Below are 6,225 nucleotides of genomic sequence, written 5' to 3' on the forward strand. Positions count from 1 at the left end.
TTCACTGGCAACATCAATGAGTCTCTGTTTCAAGAGTGTAATACTAGTACATTACTTACTTGTACATATTCGTACCGTTTATCCTTCAGTCTTTGGGAATTATTTTCAAATGGGACTCCGTAGATTTGCTTCATCCGGAAATTGTGTTTCTTAAGGATGCGGGCTATGGTTGATAAACTCACTGATCTTATGAAAGGTTTTCAATAATCTGTTGTTTGATTTCCCGCAGTCTTATGGCATTATTTTCAACCACCATTTGCACAGTGGCAGCCTCCTGTTGGACTGTAAATAGACACGTTCTATTTAGTCTTTCAGTTTGTACAAAAACCAAATAGCACACAGTGCAGTAAACACTACAGTAATACAGTATACAACATAAACATGTTACAAAGTAGTATCGCTCCCAGTTTCCTCCATCCAGTAATACATGAAACATTGACTTTGTTTCCCCTTACAGTATGTATTGGAATCTACAGTCTTTACTGTGCTTTATGTAGTGCTAGTGTCAAGTAGTAAAAGTAGTAGAGAGGTCTAATGTCTGCAGTACATACCTATTGTCATTTTGGAACGTCCTGATAATGGACGCTACGATGAAGCGGCTCAGAATGGGCTGCACTCTCTGCTCAGCCTCTCTCAAGGTCAAACCATGGTTGACCACATGGTCCACCACAGTCGCCCAAATTTCATCAGAGATTACTCTCCTTGTTCTTGGTCCACCTCTACCTCCACCTCCACCTCCACCTCTACCTCCACCTCCACCTCTACCTCTACCTCTACCTCTACCTCTACCTCTACCTCTACCTCCAGCCCTACCTCCACCTCCACCTCTACCTCCACCTCCACCTCCACCTCCACCTCCACCTCCACCTCTACCTCTACCTCTACCTCTACCTACCTCCACCTCCACCTCTACCTCTACCTCTACCTCTACCTCTACCTCTACCTCCACCTCCACCTCCACCTCCAGCCCTACCTCCACCTCCACCTCCACCTCTACCTCCACCTCCACCTCCACCTCTACCTCCACCTCTCTCTGCTAAGTTTCTTCCATTGTTCTCCTAACAGGAGTATTCACCTGTAGCCTTTTTATCCATACCAAAAGTCTGATTTAAAAGTGAACATTTACACAATTAGTGTTTGCACATGTGAAGAGTGAAAGCGATCAATTGGTAATTGAGCTTAGCTTGTTGAACAGTTTTGCTTTTCATTTGCACACAAGAAATTGTGAAATTGTTAGATATTACTTGTTAGATATTACTGCACTGTTTGAGCTAGAAACACAAGCATTTCGCTACACCCGCTATAACATCTGCTAAATTTGATTTGATTTGAAGATATTTTAGTTGTGAAGGTTGTGCCAAAGGTAGAGCGTTGTGTGTTGTGTTTTACCAAATTGTTATAGAATTGCAATCTGAGTGTAAAGCAAAACATGTGCCAGTAGTATTGCAGATTTGGTGTCTGGTTCTGTTAAATGACTTACAGGTTTAGGTCAGATGTGGTGTATGGTTCTGCTAAATGAGTTACAGGTTTGGGTCAGATTTGGTGTCTGGTTCTGCTAAATGAGTTACAGGTTTGGGTCAGATTTGGTGTATGGTTCTGCTAAATGAGTTACAGGTTTGGGTCAGATTTGGTGTCTGGTTCTGTTAAATGACTTACAGGTTTAGGTCAGATGTGGTGTCTGGTTCTGCTAAATGAGTTACAGGTTTGGGTCAGATTTGGTGTCTGGTTCTGCTAAATGAGTTACAGGTTTGGGTCAGATTTGGTGTATGGTTCTGCTAAATGAGTTACAGGTTTGGGTCAGATTTGGTGTATGGTTCTGCTAAATGAGTTACAGGTTTGGGTCAGATTTGGTGTATGGTTCTGCTAAATGAGTTACAGGTTTGGGTCAGATTTGGTGTATGGTTCTGCTAAATGAGTTACAGGTTTGGGTCAGATTTGGTGTATGGTTCTGCTAAATGAGTTACAGGTTTGGGTCATTGTGCCTCATGGGCCAGTTTTAGTGTATAAACAATTGGGGAAAGACTGTAATATGGAGTTGGTCCCCCCTTTTTACTGCTATAACAGCCTCCACTCTTCTGGGAAGGCTTTCCACTAGATGTTGGAACATTGCTGCAGGGACTTACTTCCATTCAGCCACAAGAGCATTAGTGAGGTCGGGCACTGATGTTGGGCGATTAGGCCTTACTCGCAGCCAGTGTTCCAATTCATCCCAAAGGTGTTTGATGGGGTTGAGGTCAGGGCTCTGTGCAGGCCAGTCAAGTTCTTCCACACTGATCTCGACAAACCATTTCTGTATGAACCTCGCTTTGTGCATGGGGGCATTGTCATGCTGAAACAGGAAAGGGCCTTCCCCAAACTGTTGCCACAAAGTTGTAAGCACATAATTGTCTAGAATGTTAGTGTATGCTGTAGCGTTAAGATTTCCCTTCACTGGAACTAAGGGGCCTAGCCCGAACCATGAAAAACAGCCCCAGACCATTATTCCTCTTCCATCAATCTTTACAGTTGGTACTATGCATTCGGGCAGGTAGCGTTCTCCTGGCATCCACCAAACCCAGATTTGGCCGTCAAGACTGCCAGATTGTGAAGCGTGATTCATCACTCCAGAGAACGCGTTTCCACTGCTCCAGAGTCCAATGGCGGCGAGCTTTACACCACTCCAGCCACTGCTTGGCATTGCGCATGGTGATCTTAGGCTTGTGTGCGGCTGCTCAGCCATGGAAACCCATTTCATGATGCTCCCGACAAACAGTTATTGTGCTGACGTTGCTTCCAGAGGCAGTTTGGAACTGGGTAGTGAGTGTTGCAAATGAGGACAGATTATTTTTATGCTTTACGCGCTTCAGCACTCGGTGGTCCCGTTCTGTGAGCTTGTGTGGCCTGCCACTTCGCGGCTGAGCTGTTGTTGCTCCTAGAAGTTTCAACTTCACAATAATAGCACTTACAGTTGACCAGGGCAGCTCTAGCAGGGCAGAAATTTGACCAACTGACTTGTTGGAAAGATGGCATACTATGACGGTGCCATGTTGAAAGTCACTGAGCTCTTCAGCAAGGCCATTCTACTGCCAATGTTTGTGTATGGAGATTGCATGGCTGTGTGCTCGATTTTATACATCTGTCAACAACGGGTGTGGCTGAAATAGTCAAATCCACTAATTGTAAGGGGTGTCCACATACCTTTGTATATATAGTGTATCTGGGGAAGGGTATACAACATGTTTTAGAGTGTTGAACATTTCCAAGAGGACAGTGTCTCCATCATTGGGAAACTGAAAAAATATTGAACTACCCAGACCCTGCCTAGAGCTGGCCGTCCGACCAAACTGAGCAACCGGGCAAGAAGGACCTTGGTCAGGGAGGTGACCAAGAACCCAATGACCACTCTGACAGAACTACAGGGTTCCTTGGCTGAGAGAACTTGCCAGAAGGACAACAGTTTTCTACAGCACTTCACCAATCTGGGCTTTATGGTAGAGTGGCCAGATGGAAGCCACTCCTGAGAAAGAGGCACCTGACAGTGCCCCTGGAGTTTGCAAAAAGGCACGTGAAAGAATCTGAGATAGTAAGGCAAAATATTCTGTGGTCTGATGAGACAAAAATTTAACTCTTTGGCCTGAATGCAAAGCTCATCAACCATCTAACACCATCCCTACCGTGAAGCATGGTGGTGGCATCACCATGCTATGGGGATGCTATTCAGCAGTAGGGACTGGGAGACTGGTAAGGATGGACGAAACAATTAATGGAGCCAAATACAGGCAAATGCTTGATGAGAACCTGCTTCAGACTGGGGGCGAAGATTTACGCTCCAACAGGACAATGACCCTAAGCATACAGCCAAAGCAATGCTAGAATGGCTTCAGAACAAGAATGTGAAAGTCCTTGAGTGGCCCAGCCAAAGCCCAGACTTGAATTCCATTGAAAATCTGTGGGAAGACTTGAAGATTGCTGTTTACCGCCGCTCCCCATCTACCATAACAGAGCTTGAGAAAATCTGCAAGGAAGAATGGGAGAAAATCCACAAATCCAGATGTGTAAAGCTGATTTAGACAAACCCAAAGCTGTAATTGCCGCTAAACGTCCTTCTACAAAGTACTGACTCAGGGGTGTGAATACTTATGTAAATTAGGTTTTTGTATTTCATTTTCAAAACATTTGCAAACATTTCTAAAACATGTTTTCACTTTGTCATTATGGGGTGTTGTGTGTTGATGGGTTAGAAAACAATCGATGTAATCCATTTTGAATTCAGGCTGTAACACAGCAAGATGTGGAATAAGGCAAGGTATGAATACTTTCTGAAGGCACTGTATATGGTGATATGAGATGGCAAAGGCACTGTATATGGTGATATGAGATGGCAAATGCACTGTATATGGTGATATGAGATGGCAAATGCACTGTATATGGTGATATGAGATGGCAAATGCACTGTATATGGTGATATGAGATGGCAAATGCACTGTATATGGTGATATGAGATGGCAAATGCACTGTATATGGTGATATGAGATGGCAAATGCACTGTATATGGTGATATGAGATGGCAAATGCACTGTATATGGTGATATGAGATGGCAAATGCACTGTATATGGTGATATGAGATGGCAAATGCACTGTATATGGTGATATGAGATGGCAAATGCACTGTATATGGTGATATGAGATGGCAAATGCACTGTATATGGTGATATGAGATGGCAAATGCACTGTATATGGTGATATGAGATGGCAAATGCACTGTATATGGTGATATGAGAGGGCAAATGCACTGTATAAGGTGATATGAGAGGGCAAATGCAAGTGACATGAATAGGGTCATGTGTAAAAAAATAAATAAATAAATAAACGCCCTAGACATTAAATATTTTTCTGGGAACAGATATTGCTGGTAAAAGAGACTCACTGCACTGGTTTTATTTAATCCGGTTTGTCGCCCCCTCTGGCTCATGCAGTGGAGGAGATCTTCGTGGGCTATACTCAGCCTTGTCTCAGGGTAGTAAGTTGGTGGTCTGTTGATATCCTTCTGGTGGTGTGGGGGCTGTGCTTTGGCAAAGTGGGTGGAGTTATATCCTGCCTGGTTCGCCCTGTCCGGGGGTATCGTCAGACGGGGCCACAGTGTCTCCCGACCCCACCTGTCTCTGCCTCCAGTATCTACAGTACCAGTCAAAGGTTTGGACACACCTACTCATTCAAAGGTTTTTCTTTATTTTTACTATTTTCTACATTGTAGAATATTAGTGAAGACATCAGAACTATGAAATAACACAGATGGAATCATGTAGTAACCAATACAGTTCTCTCAACCAGCTTCACCTGAAATGCTTTTCCAACAGTCTTGAAGGAGTTCCCACATATGCTGAGCACTTGTTGGCTGCTTTTCCTTCACTCTGCCATCCGACTCATCCCAAACCATCTCAATTGGGTTGAGGTTTGGGGATTGTGGAGGCCAGGTAATCTAATGCAGCACTCCATCACTCTCCTTCTTGGTAAAATAGCCCTTACACAGCCTGAAGGTGTGTTGGGTCATTGTCCTGTTGAAAAACAAATAATAGTCCCACTAAGCCCAAACCAGATGGGATGGCGTATCGCTGCAGAATGCTGTGGTAGCCATGCTGGTTAAGTGTGCCTTCAATTCTAAATAAATCACAGACCGTGTCACCAGCAAAGCACCCCCACACCATCACACCTCTTCCTCCATGCTTTACGGGGGGAACTACACATGCAGAGATCATCCGTTCACCCACACCCCGTCTCACAAAGACACGGCGGGTAGAACCAAAAATCTCAAATTTGGACTCCAGAACAAAGGACACATTTCCACCGGTCTAATGTCCATTGCTCGTGTTTTCTTGGCCCAAGCAGGTCTCTTCTTATTATTGGTGTCCTTTAGTAGTGGTTTCTTTGCAGCAATTCAACCATGAAGGCCTGATTCACACAGTCCCCTCTGAACAGTTGATGTTGAGATGTGTCTGTGACTTGAACTCTGTGAAGCATTTATTTGGGCTGCAATTTCTGAGGCTGGTAACTCTAATTAACTTGGGTCTTCCATTCCTGTGGCGGTCCTCAAGAGTGCCAGTTTCATCATAGCGCTTGATGGTTTTTGCGACTGCACTTGAAGAAACTTTCAAAGTTCTTCAAATGTTCCGTATTGATTGACCTTCATGTCTTAAAGTAATGATGGACTGTCATTTCTCTTTGCTTATTTGAGCTGTTCTTGCCAT

Source organism: Coregonus clupeaformis, chromosome 36 (assembly GCF_020615455.1).
Source record: "Coregonus clupeaformis isolate EN_2021a chromosome 36, ASM2061545v1, whole genome shotgun sequence".
Lineage (NCBI taxonomy): Eukaryota > Metazoa > Chordata > Actinopteri > Salmoniformes > Salmonidae > Coregonus > Coregonus clupeaformis.